The following is a 13768-nucleotide window of genomic DNA, read 5'->3' as shown; positions in this document are numbered from 1 at the left end:
TGCTGGGCTCAGCACGCTTAGGAACTGATGTGGCAGGGTTAATTGTAAGGGTTGGCTGGGTGCCCTTCCTGTCATCACCTCGTCGCCACCCCTCCCCCCCCCCCCCCCCCACACCCTGTGAGAGGATATATGAGGTGTGATTGGAAAGTTTTAAGAATGGGCTTGTAATTGTACATTGGTGGTACTTACATGCTACTGTGATGCATCTCCTTCAAAATAGTCCCCTTCTGACTGAACACACCTACTTTTGGAAACATACTGGGAAATTTTTTTCCGAAGTGTGTTAAGGATGCTCTCCGTATTTGCCCGGATGTCTTCAGTCGAGTCAAATCGCTTCTCTTTCAGTAAAAATTTTAGTTCAGGAAACAGGCAGAAGTCCGCAGGGGCCAAATCAGGGGAATATGGCAGTTGTGAGGGCACAGGAATTTTGAATTCAGTCAAAAATTCAATGATGGAGAAGGCACGATGAAATGGAGCATTGTCATGGTATAGCACCCAACTCGAATCGTTCCACAATGCAGGCCTTTTCTTCCACACCTTTTTGTGTAAACACTTAGGGACACATTTGTAGTATTCCTGGTTAATTGTCTGTCCTCCAAGGGTAAATTCGTAATGCACAATACCAGTAAATTAAAAAAAAATCACCAACATTGTCTTTACCTTCGACTGATTTCGCCGTGCTTTATTTAGTCGTGATGAACCTGGAGTCTTCCACTGATAAGACTGCGTTTGGTTTCAGGATCATATCCATATACCCACGATTTGTCACCTGTAATTACCAAATTTGGGTCATTTTTAGTCCGATTAATTAGTTCTTGGTACACTTCAATTCAGTATTGTCTCTGGCCACTTGACAACACTTTTGGAATGAATTTTGCAGACACTCGATGCATGTTCAGATCTTCAGTTAAAACTGACTGAACTGCATAGAAACTTAAGTTTATCAGCCATCTCCCTAATTGTAAGTCTATGATCAGAGCACACTAAGTCCCAAACTTTCACATTTTCATTCGTTTCTGAGGTGGAAGGGCGACCGGACCGTGGTTCATCTTCAAATGATTCGTGGCCATTTTTAAATCTATTGAACCAGACAAAAACAATTGACTGGCTTATACAATTATCTCCAAAAGCTGCTTTTAATAGTTTGTAAGTCACAGAAGCTGATTTCCCGGTTTTAAAACAAAATTTCACACAAACTCATTGCTTCGTTTTTATGTCGATTTTCATGTAGACAGAATGCAGTGAGACAGACCTGCTCTCAACCAGCTGCCACGGCGAACTGAATGAAGGAAATGCAGTTTCCTATCAGAGGGTATTCAAGGACTCACTCCCCATCCTCTGTATACCTGCCCACCAAACCAGTAAGCAGTAGCCGATCCATTCTTAAAAGTTTTCAGTCACACCTCGTATGTACCTAATCTGTCTGTGCGTAGTGTGAAGTATGTGAATGTTTATTAAATGTTTGCAAATCATGCAACTGAGGCAAATGTTGGGGACCAGGCCAGCCTAATTGGATGTAGAAAACCACATATAAAACACATTCAGGCTGGCCGGCATCCCTCGTCATTAATCCACCAGGTGGATTGGATCTGTTCAAATCCTGGAAGCAGCATGTTAACACATGTAACTATCCAGTTGAGTAAAGACAAGACTGTACAGGGTTTTTAAAAAAAGTTTACAATCTGACACGGCACATCTGGCATACAACAAGGATCAGTAATCAAATAGTACGAGGTGTGGCTAGAAAAAAACCGGACTAGTACTGGTGAAACAATAAAACGAATGCAATAAGGCTGAAAGTCGCGTGGCCTGTCACGTGACTCTCGCTCCGCCTACTGCTCGAGTTTCATCTGCCTCCTGCACTCAGTCTGCCCGTGGCGTCTGTTTTAAGTAGTTGACGTTTTGTCTGTGCGTCGGAAAATGTTGAGTGTACAGAAAGAACAGCGTATTAACATCAAATTTTGTTTCAAACTAGGAAAATCTGCAAGTGAAACGTTTGTAATGTTACAACAAGTGTACGGCGATGATTGTTTATCGCGAACACAAGTGTTTGAGTGGTTTAAACGATTTAAAGATGGCCGCGAACACACTAGTGATGACACTCGCACTGGCAGCAAAAACTGATGCAAACATTGAAAAAATCGGTAAACTTGTTCGACAAGATCGCCGTTTAACAATCAGAGCAGTGTCTGAGTTAACAGGAGTTGACAAGGAAAGTGTTAGGCAGATTCTTCAGGAAAGTTTCAACATGAACAAAGTGTGTTCAAAAATGGTTCCAAAGTGTCTCACAATTGAACAGAAGGAACGCCGAAGAATGATTTGTTCTGACATCCTGGAAAACATTGAAAGTGATCCCACCTTCTTAGAAAATGTTATTACTTGCGATGAATCGTGGTTTTTTACTTACGATCCCGAAACTAAACGCCAATCGATGCATTGGAAAACTCCTGGTTCTCCACGACAAAAAAAAGCACGAATGTCAAAATCGAAATTCAAGGCAATGATGATTGTTTTTTTTTGACATCAAAGGGATCGTGCACATTGATTGGGTACCAGATGGACAAACAGTGAATCAGCATTACTACATTAGCGTCCTGGCTACCCTACGTGAGCGAGTACGGAGAAAACAGAACGATTTGTGGAGTAAAAAGTCACGGATCCTTCACCGAGACAATGCCCCAGCTCACAGTGCATTGTCAGTGAAGACGTTTTTGGCAAAACACAACATTCCCATCTTAGATCATCCACCCTACTCACCTGATTTGGCCCCCTGTGACTTTTTTCTTTTCCCTAAAGTCAAGTCAGCTTTGAAAGGAACTAGATTTGAGACTGTTGAAGCAGTAAAAGAAAAAGGGACGGAAGTAATGTATGGACTTACCGAAAATGATCTGCAGCATTGCTATGAACAGTGGAAAATTCGTGTGGAGCGGTGTAGAGACCGAGGAGGAGAGTACATTGAAGGAGATAACATGAAATTGCAAATAATTGTAAATAAATGTTTTTTCCAGCATCAGTCCGGTTTTTTTCTAGCCGCACATCGTAAGCAGGGCTCACAAAGACCATCCAGGGTTACCAAATGTCATTGCAGTTAGTTAGTCACATGCTACAAATGGACGCCGACTGCAGGAGATGCTCAAAGTTTTATCCGGGTGTATTGAGACGCACCAAATAACACCGCACTGAATGGCATGCACTCTCTCAAAGATACCTGTTGTATGTTGAAGACATCCTGCTGCCACAACAATCCTGCCCACTAGGCCCTCTGGCGATGTAGCAGGTGTTACATACACAAGGCCCTTCAGATACCTCCACAGGAAAAAAATCTACCGTATTTACTCAAATCTAAGCCGCACTCGAATCTAAGCCGCACCTGAAAAATGAGACTCGAAATAAAGGAAAAAAAAATTCCCGAATCTAAGCCGCACCTGTAATTTTAGACTCGAAATTCAAGGGGAGAGAAAAGTTTTAGGTCGCACCTCCAAATCGAAACAAAGTTGGTCCATTGTAATATGAAACACAATTTAGGACGAATGAAAGACGATACAGCTACAGTAGTTTGGTTCGAGTCGTAAGCTTAGCAGTTAAGCTTTACCAGGTAGCCATTGCTATGCATCAGGCGCTCCGTCCGTATTTATTCGGGTACCCTTCCTTTTTCACGTGCTTCGTCTGGTTTGAATCGATTGCTTAGTTTGCTTCGATCTGATAATTGCCGTTTTCTTTGTTATTGGTCTTTACGTCACTCTTAAGCTGAAAATGCATTACTGTACTGTGTCATGCATTGTTTGTCGCATTCTGATAGTGTGTGTTTACGACCTGTCGCGGCTCGCGGCATGGCTTGCTTTTGTGCGCGCTACCGCCACTAAAAAAAAAAAAAAAAAAAAAAAAAAAAAAAAAAAGGAGAGAGGGGAATCGTCTCATTAGCGAAACAATGGCAAGAGACTGCTATTTGTTGTTACTTACACTGCTGCTTTCTTTGATAATATTCAACAAGAACCAAATAATAGACTGCGTATGATAGAACATGTTCTGAACGAGAGTTAGGTGAACATTTTTCTCTGTTTGAAAATCTTTGCGGCCGCTTCTTTAGTACATCAAATTCTGCACAGAAATTAGTCATCTTAGGTTTAAAAATCTAGTCAGTTGCTGTGCTTCATTTCTGACTGTATCACTATTAGGCATAAGAATAATACGATTATATAAACATGACACGATACGTATATTCTTCCGCGTTTGCTGTTGTCTCACTCTAGTTTTGTAGTTTATTAGGCAGACAGGATTTAAATGAGATAGCAGCAAACATGAAAAATACGTGGCAAAATGTTTATATTCGTATTATTCTTATGGTGAAGAGAATACTGCATGTGATTTACATTTCTTCAGGTTCCTATTAGCAACCATCTCTTCTCACACGTAGGAAAAAATTGAGAACGTAGAGTTGGCCATATTGACAAACATCCCAAACAGTCTTGCCAGTCGGATTTTCGTAGTACATTGAAACTCTGCTACATTCGAAGATGAACAATACGGAATTTGTATTTACTTCGTTGGATAATGTATGAAAATGCAGTGGTCGAAACTCGGGGCGGGGAAAAAGAGCTCGTCTTGCACCCTTCTTCTTCTTTTTTTTTTTTTTTTTTTTTTTTGTTTTACTGGCACAGAGGTTTTGGCGCCAGTATTTATCTTTGTGCCTACAAAGCTTGCCTGTGTAGCGCTACATATATTCGACGGCAGAAGTTAGTTGTGGCGGCACCTACCAACATTTTTCAGAACCTCCGCTTGCTTTGAACTCGATTCTAAGCCGCAGCCGGTTTTTTGGATTACAAAAAGCGAAAAAAAAGTGTGGCTTAGATTCGAATAAATACGGTATTGGGGACAGATCGGGTGACCAGTCCAGCAGCCGGGAAAGGCTGCCTACAGATGTGCTCTCACTTGTCTACTGAAATTTGCAGGGGTTTCATCATGCTGAAATTGAATGCGTTGATGAATAGGTGTGGGTACATCATGCAGCATGTCCGGCACAATCTCTCGCAGGAATACAAGATATGTGAGACCGACAAGTTAGTCTGTGAGAATGTACGGTCCATCTAAATAATATCCAATGGTGCCAGCCCACTCATTAAAGGTAAATTTGCATTCTGAGACATACGTATATGTAGCACGTGGCCTCACATCTGCCCACATATGCGGTTTGTGAATATTCATCATGCCCTCGAGTGAGAATGCCGCCTCGTTGTTGAAGAAGCTGTGAACCTTCAGTCTGAAGTGGATTCTTGCAGAAATCACCACGCAAATTCAATGCTCTTATTGTAGTCCCACAGTTGCAGTACCTTGCATGCATTGGAAATGAAACAGATGCAGTCCTTTGGTGTGTACAATGCATCAGACGAAGGGTTGGGGTATATCAGTGGTGCACAGTACACCTCATGTACTTGTTGACTGTGTATGTTGCACCCTTTCAAGAACACTTTTATCTATCACAACTGTCCTTGTTGCTCGTTAACAGCCAGCATCCGGCTTGTGCACATGTAACGAGCTGGTTTTGCACAATTGGCGATGCAGGGTGGCAAATAATATGTGGCACAGAACCGTCCTATCTGAATATTTTGCACAGCTTCTCATCAATTGCAGTTGGCCATGCCATAAGTCAAATGCATCTCAGTCATTTTGCAGTACATGTTGGTAGCCATGTTTCTCCCAACACTTCCATAGGGTGAATGGCAATTGTCTCTTGTGTGCTCTGCCTGTGTTTGTATAGCAATGCCCTTTTGTGACCATAGTGCTCTCTCATGGCATTTACGACCTCCAGTTGCTGTGTGATTACTGATCCTTGTTGTATGCCCAATGTTCCATGTCAGTTTTTTTTTTTTTTAAAAAAAATCACCCTGTACACACAAAATTTAACCAGGCGAGGTGGCGCAGTGGTTAGAACACTGGACTCGCATTCAGGAGGACGACGGTTCAAACCCGCATATGGCCATCCTGATTTAGGTATTCCGTGACTTCCCTAAATCACTCCAGGCAAATGCCGGGATGGTTCCTTTGAAAGGGCACAGCCAACTTCCTTCCCTCTCCTTCCCTAATCTGATGAAACCAGTGACCTTGCTGTTTGCTCTCTTCCCCCCAAACAATCCAATCCAATCCATAAAATTTACTTTTGCATGACAATTGGCATTTGAAATTGATCATGGAGGCACTGATAATACCCTCATCAACTGAGAACAGTGACGTGTTTCCTGGCCTATACTCCACCTGACAGAAAAAGTGTAGCACCTAGTAGGAGAGGGGAAAATAAAACTTCACGGGTTCAGAGTGTATGTGATGTTATTTGAGTGATTACAAAATAGTCACTTTAATGAGTGACTTGACAACATTAGCTCACTTACCAGTATGGTGTTGCACGCCTTCTGCCCTGTATGCGTGCACTGGTTTGGTTTGGAATGGTGTCAAAAGCAATTGATCAAGAATCTCTATTCACCATCAATCATTTTACAACGAAATAGGCTTCATCATTATTGTATAACACAGGATGTACTAATACGTATGGGTACATAGAAGTAAAATAAACTAACGTCAATTAACTGTAGTATACATATTAAGCACCACAATAATAATATATTCTATAGGAAGATTACTAAGAGCTAATGTGCATAAGTTATACTACGATGTAGTATGTTACAAATACTGTGCAATAATAATTCAATAGAGTATACAGGACATAATTATACAAAACATAGAAGCATAATTATACAAAGCATAAACATACTACATAATGATTCAATAGACTGTTAAATGCTAATATCCTCCTCAGGTGTGTCAAAGAATTCTTTACTATGGTAAAATGGGTGATATGATAGCCAGTTGTACCATTTAATTTAAAAAAATTTTAGATCCATAGACCGAACATAGATTGGCAATTTGTTGGAAATTTTGAGTGGGTTCACTTTGTCAGAATTTCCAGTTCTTGGTAACATGTATTTTGGTATATTTAAATTAGCCTTAGCTGTGAGGTTGTGTTCATGTGTTTCTCCCCTAGCAGAAAATTCTGAAATATTATTTTTAACATAGAGCACATATGAGTATAAATTTGTAATTGTGAGTATTCTGAACCTGAAAAAAAAGAGGACTGTGCTCCATGTGTCTTGTTTTACACATTACACATAGAATTTTTTTGTATTTTTACGATGTTCTTGATGTGAGGAGAGTATCCCCATACAATCAAACCATACTACATATATGACTGGAATAGTCCAAAGTGTGTCACCCTAAGGTAATCTAAGCCGCGCAGTTTGAGGCACCATGTCACGGATTGTGTGTCCCCTCTGCCGGAGGTTCGAGTCCTCCCTGGTGTGTGTGTGTGTGTGTGTGTGTGTGTTCTTAGTGTTCGTTTAAGTAGTGTGTAAGTCTAAGGACCAGTGACCTCAGCATTTTGGTCCCTTAGGAATTCATACACATTTGAACATTTCTTAAGCTCACTAAAACACTTAGCTTCAATATGAAGATACGTTTTCACATACGTATTGATATATTCCTCCCAGCAGAGTCTGGAGTCAATGTAAATACCTAAAAGTTTTACTGACCTATTTTCTATTTCATTAGACATTCCCATTAGGAGTAGTTGGGTTTTATCAGAATTACACAGGAGCTGATTAGCTGCAAACCAGATCAAGGCTGTATCAAGAATATCTTTTGTAATCCTGTTCAGATATGAGATTGTCTGACATGTGAACGGTAGTGTTCTGTCATATCCATAACAGATGACAGAATGAGCTATGTTATCAGACAAAGAAGAAGAAGGAGGATCCGAGAATAGATACTTGTGGAACATCTGTGCTGGTTTCCATTAAGGAGGAATCTACATTTCTGAATGAGACAAACTGCTTTCTCTTGCTTAAATAAGAATGTGTCACAGCTAATGTGCTTGCATGTACCCTGTGAAACCTGAGCTTCCTTATTAATATGTTAACAGGATTGCAATCAAATGCTTTTCTTAGGTCACATAGTAGCAGTGATACCACATTTAGCTCTTCAAAAGCTGTTAAAGTTTCAGCCACAATTGCTGCTGTTGTGTTGCTCCCCTAGTGAAAACCAAACTGATTGTTACATATGAGATTGTGTTTTTCAAAGTAGCTGCTTATTTATGTGCGTAGCAGCGCCTCAAATATCTTTAAAAATATTAGCAATATTGAGACTGTTCTGTAGCCTAGGGGAAGTTGTTTATACCCTTTTTTATAAACTGGGATAGCTTGAGTGATTCTGGAAATACTCTAAATTCTACACATTTATTAAAAATAAAAGGTAATGATGGAGAGACTGAGTGTATTATCTTTTTAATGGTGTAAGTTGACAACCAATAGCACTCCATACTTATAAAATTTGAAAACTGCTTTTATGATACAACAGATGTGCTTGGTTCTCCTTTGAAATACCTGGTCACCTGACAGTAGGGCTCCAAGAAGGTCCATTTCTGCGAACTTGTTGCTGTAATATTGTTTCCTAATTCTTTAACTGAGTTTAAAAAGTAGTGATTTAACTCCTTGGGATCTAGCGTAGCTGCTTGTGTGCTTTTTAACGTGTCCCCATATTTTATTATTTGGGATGCTGCCTTGCATTTATTGGGGGCACATTCTACATAGTTTTCCACGGCCAGTTTTATTTTTAATGAAGAGCTTAGCTTTATAGAATTTTTTGTGTTTTAAGAGATGAACCTGTAAATTTGCTCTCTCTCTGTTCTGTCCTTCAATACAGGCATGCTTATGCATGTTTTGTATGACTTCTGCAAGTTCTCCAGAAAATGAGTTCAGCTTTTTATTTTTTTGGTGCAACTGGAGAGCTATCTTTTTAGTGGAGAACAAGAATACCATAAATCTATATATTTCTTTAAAAAGTTATCAAAGGCCATTTTAGTTCCCCTTTTTCCCAATTGGCAATTATGTACAAAGTCCCAGTTTGCTCTACCTAGTCTCTTAATAAAAACTCTTATGTACTATTCCTTTTGCCCCCTAAATAGTAGAAGTTTAGGTTCTTCACTTTCAATTGGTTGCCTCTTATACAGCGTTAGGAGTAAATGGAAATTCACTATAATGTTGTCTATGCAGGCTTTCTTATGTATAGCACAGTTATTTGTACAATGTAGGTCCAATGATCTTAGCATATTCAGAAATGTCATTGTGACTAGCCCCTCTACGTTTGCCATTTCTATGTCAAAATCACAATAAATAGCAATTCTTGACTTACTCTTCAAGATTTTTTAAACTATCAACTCACATTTTTCAACAAACAAAATCTCCATCTGGAGACCTATACACACTAACTAGAACTATTTTTTCCTTCTGCAGTTTTACACAACTAAACTCCCCATCTAGTTCTAAGCGATATGTTGATAAATCAGTTCCGATTAATTTTACTCCGTCTTTGACAAAAATTCCAGCTCCAGCATTCTTGTACTTGATCTCGGGTTAACCAGTGCTCGGATACACAAATAATATCAAAATGCTGACTTTACACATATGTTCTAATTCTAAAAGCTGATTTCTAATGCAACATATATTAATTTGTTGAAAAGTGAGTAGATTGCCTCCGTCTGGATTCCTCTGGGAGCTACTTGTCTCCATATCTGAACTACTTCTCTGAACACTATTTTGGTGGTCATTGATCCTGTGTGAGGACAGGGAGATACTTTGTTTTGTGAAGTTTGTCATAGAAGCGTTGGCTGTCTGCACATTGTTGAAAGAAGTAAAGAACTTAATGCATCTGTATTTACAGTTTTGGAGGCACTGACTGGGGCATGATAGTTCATAAAAATTCTTCACTGCAGATACTCACATCCCTGTTTCTGGTAGATGAACTAGTGGGAGCACTATCCTTCCTCTTGGCTACTGATGGGGCTGTATCTGCTGTTCTGTTGCAGTCTGTTGAAGTGGTTGTTGCTGTTGGTTCAGTAGCAGATACACTTCATACCACCCCAGTTCATTGTCTGTCTTTTTGAATTTTCATTTTAATTGCTTGCTTATCAACGTTCCTCTACTATTCAAGTGAAGTCCATGTCTAGTGAAATATGCTCTATCAAGTGAGCTGACACCTATTAATTTAGCACTACTGAATATCTCCTTAAGCTAGCCGGTCCATAGCTGTTGTAACTGTTGCTCAGTATTGTGCCACTGGTGCCTGGATGGAGATGGCATCTGACCTGGTCTAACATATGATCCATCAGGACTGATCTGTGGATCTTACTGACCACAGGGTACCTCATCATAATGCAGAACATTCATAGGGACACATGTTGTGTGTGGGCGAGAATTGTCCTCTTGAAAAATGGCACCACAATACTGTCTTGAGAGAGGTAACACCTGAGAACTGTAAGATGCCTGATTCCTTATTTGTATCTATCTCAGCCTAGTTTCTCTCTAAAACCAGCTGTGTTGATATAACCACAGAGATTGGACCAATCTCTATGGTGCACTGCGTAGAGAGGGCATCTTATTCCATCTGAAGACTAAAAATGGGACTACCGGGACATGACCTATCAAAATCACCACACTTGCCATTGAAAATCTTCACACTCATGAGGGAACCTCCCCATCGCACCCCCCTCAGATTTAGTTATAAGTTGGCACAGTGGATAGACCTTGAAAAACTGAACACAGATCAATCGAGAAAACAGGAAGAAGTTGTGTGGAACTATGAAAAAATAAGCAAAATATGCAAACTGAGTAGTCCATGCCCATCATAGGCAACACAAGGATAAGTAAGCTGCGGAGAGCCCTGGTCCCGTGGTTAGCGTGAGCAGCTGCGGCACGAGAGGTCCTTGGTTCAAATCTTACCTCATGTGAAAATTTTAATTTTTTATTTTCAGTTTATGTGACAAACTCTTATGTTTTCATCACTTTCTTGGGAGTGATTATCACATCCACAAGAAAACCTAAATCGGGCAGAGTAGAAGAATCTTTTTACCCATTTGCCAATTGTACAAGTTAGGTGGGTGCACAACATATTCCTGTCATGTGACGCACATGCCGTCACCAGTGTCATATAGAATGTATCAGACGTGTTTTCCTGTGGAGGAAACGGTTGACCTATGACCTTGCGATAAATTGTTTTCGGTTCCCATTGGAGAGGCACGTCCTTTCGTCTACTAATCGCACGGTTTTGCGGTGCGGTCGCAAAACACAGACACTAAACTTATTACAGTGAACAGAGACATCAATGAACGAACGGACAGATCATAACTTTGCGAAAATAAAGAAAGTAAACTTTTCGCTCCAAGGGGGACTTGAACCAAGGACCTCTCGTTCCGCAGCTGCTCACGCTAACCATGGGACCACGGCACTCCTGAGGTAACATTAGCCTTGGTGTTGCCTATCTTGCGCAAGGACTACTCAGTTTTTATATTTTGCTTATTTTTTTCATAGTTCCACACAACTACTTCCTGTTTTCTCGATTGATCTGTGTTCAGTTTTTCAAGGCCTATCCACTGTGCCAACTTATAACTAAATCTGAGGGGGGTGCGATGGGGAGGTTCCCTTGTCAGTTAGTTCTAATAGATATGAAAAGAATTTGGAAGGAGACACTGACTTCATAGAACTGAAAGGTTTATTGTCTTGAGTACAAGGTACAGTACACATTCCTAATGTTTCTGTGCTTTTGCTTAAACCAAAAGAGAACATTTAATACTTTTGACAGAAGATAAAAGTGTTAGCTCTGTCAATGCTGGAACGTAATTGGCAATCTGCAGTCTAGTGTACCTAAAATTTGCCGAAATTCTGGAAAATCTTAACAGTAGTACTTGTTTAGTAACTCTTTGTCACAATATAGTTTTTCTGTGAATTAGCTGGCCACTGCATTAAAATTAATAATCCAGACAGTAATGGCTGGCAAAAACGAAAATCTCTGTGTGAAAATTAATTCCACAAATACTCAGCGAGAGGATGTTAATTTTTACATGGATAAAATCACATATCACTTTAACAAACATCATTATTTAATAGATAACAGATACGTAATTTCCAGCAGCACAGACATTTTATCACCTGAGCAAATAAGACCACCCAGATATTACGGTTCTCACTGTGGTAAGACACAAATCCGAATGATCACAATGAAGGCCATAGTCTCTAAATTACAAAAGAAACAATTGTCTTTCAGTGTTCTTTGGTGTAGTCACATCATAGATGTAACTTGTATCCATTTGGAAACTCCAATAAAATTGCTGTCTGTTTTTTTACATCATTTTGACACTGTTTGCTTATATTTTGTGCTAAATTTTTCCAGGAGACGCACCAAAAATATATGCAAAGCAGATAAAAATTCACTTGACACCTTCCTAAGATGCAGTCTCCACTTCTTCAGATCTGACTATGTAAATGTAGACCACATGTGGTTTAGAATTCAAAGAAGTAGTGTGAACAATTGAGAGATATATACCAAATAAACTAGTAAGACATGGTACAGCTCCCTCATGGTGCACTAAACAGGTTGGAACAGTGTCGAAGAAGCAACAAAACAAGCATGTCAAATTTAAAAGAATGCAAAATGCCTGAGATGGGTGAAGTTTTACAGAAGCTCAAAATTTAGCAAGATATTCAATGTAAGATGCTTTTAATATTTTGCACAATGAGTTCTGTCTCAAAGTCTGACAGAAAACCCAAAGAGATTCTGGTCGTATTTAAAGTACATCAGAAGCAAGACACAGTCAATACCTTCAATGCACAATAATAACCGTGCTGTTACAGATGACAGTGCCACTAAAGGAGAGTTACTAAGCATGATTTTCCCAAATTCCTTCACTAAAGAAGGTGAAATAAATATTTCAGAATTTGAATCTAGGACAACTGTCACATGTGTACCTTATTAGGAGATATCTTCAGTGTGGTCAGGCAGCTTATATCACTTAATAAAGGCAAGTCTTCTGGTCCAGATAGTATACCAATTAGGTTCCTTTCAGAGTATGTTGAATGTTGATACAACAGTTCCATACTCGGCAATCATACACAACAGCACACTTGTAGAAAGATCCATACCTAGAGACTGGAAAGTTGCACAACTCACGATACCCAAGAAAGGAAATAGAATTACAGACCCGTATCACTAATGTCAACTTGCACTAGGATTTTGTAACATACACTATTGTCAGACAATATGAACTACTGTGAAGAAAATGATTTATTGACAAACAATAATCACAGTTCCAGAAAATATCATTCTTGTGAAACACAACTATGCTTTTTTTCTCACAAAGTAATGAGTGCTATCAACAGGGGTTGTCAAATTGATTCCATATTTTTGGATTTCCAGAAGGCTTTTGACATCATTCTCACAAGCGACTTCTAATCAAGTTGCATACCTACAGAGTAACATCTCAATTGCATGACTGGATTCATGATTTCTTGTCAGAGAGATCACAGTTCATAGTAACTCACAGAAAGTCATCAAGTAAGACAGAAATGGTGTCTGGTGTTCCCCAAGGAAATGTTATAAGCCTTCTGCTGTTCCTGAGCTACATAAACATTTTAGGAGACTTTCTGAGCAGCCCTCTTAGATTGTTCACAGATGATGCTGTCATTTACTGTCTTGTAAAGTAAAAAAAAAAATTGTGAACTGTATATGAAGACAGTAACTGTTCTCGAAAGAACAGATACCATTGATGACCATGCAGCTTCTCTAGAATAAATGATAATTAACTGAAACCCTCAGCTGCCGACAGGTGTTGTTATACCTTCCCGGCCATTGACCTTCATCTGTGCAAATGTGCACTGGTTGCCCGAACTCTTAC

This window comes from Schistocerca nitens, chromosome 11 (assembly GCF_023898315.1).
Source record: "Schistocerca nitens isolate TAMUIC-IGC-003100 chromosome 11, iqSchNite1.1, whole genome shotgun sequence".
Classification (NCBI taxonomy): domain Eukaryota; kingdom Metazoa; phylum Arthropoda; class Insecta; order Orthoptera; family Acrididae; genus Schistocerca; species Schistocerca nitens.
The sequence above is the reverse complement of the archived record's forward strand: the minus strand, read 5'-3'. Positions refer to the sequence as shown.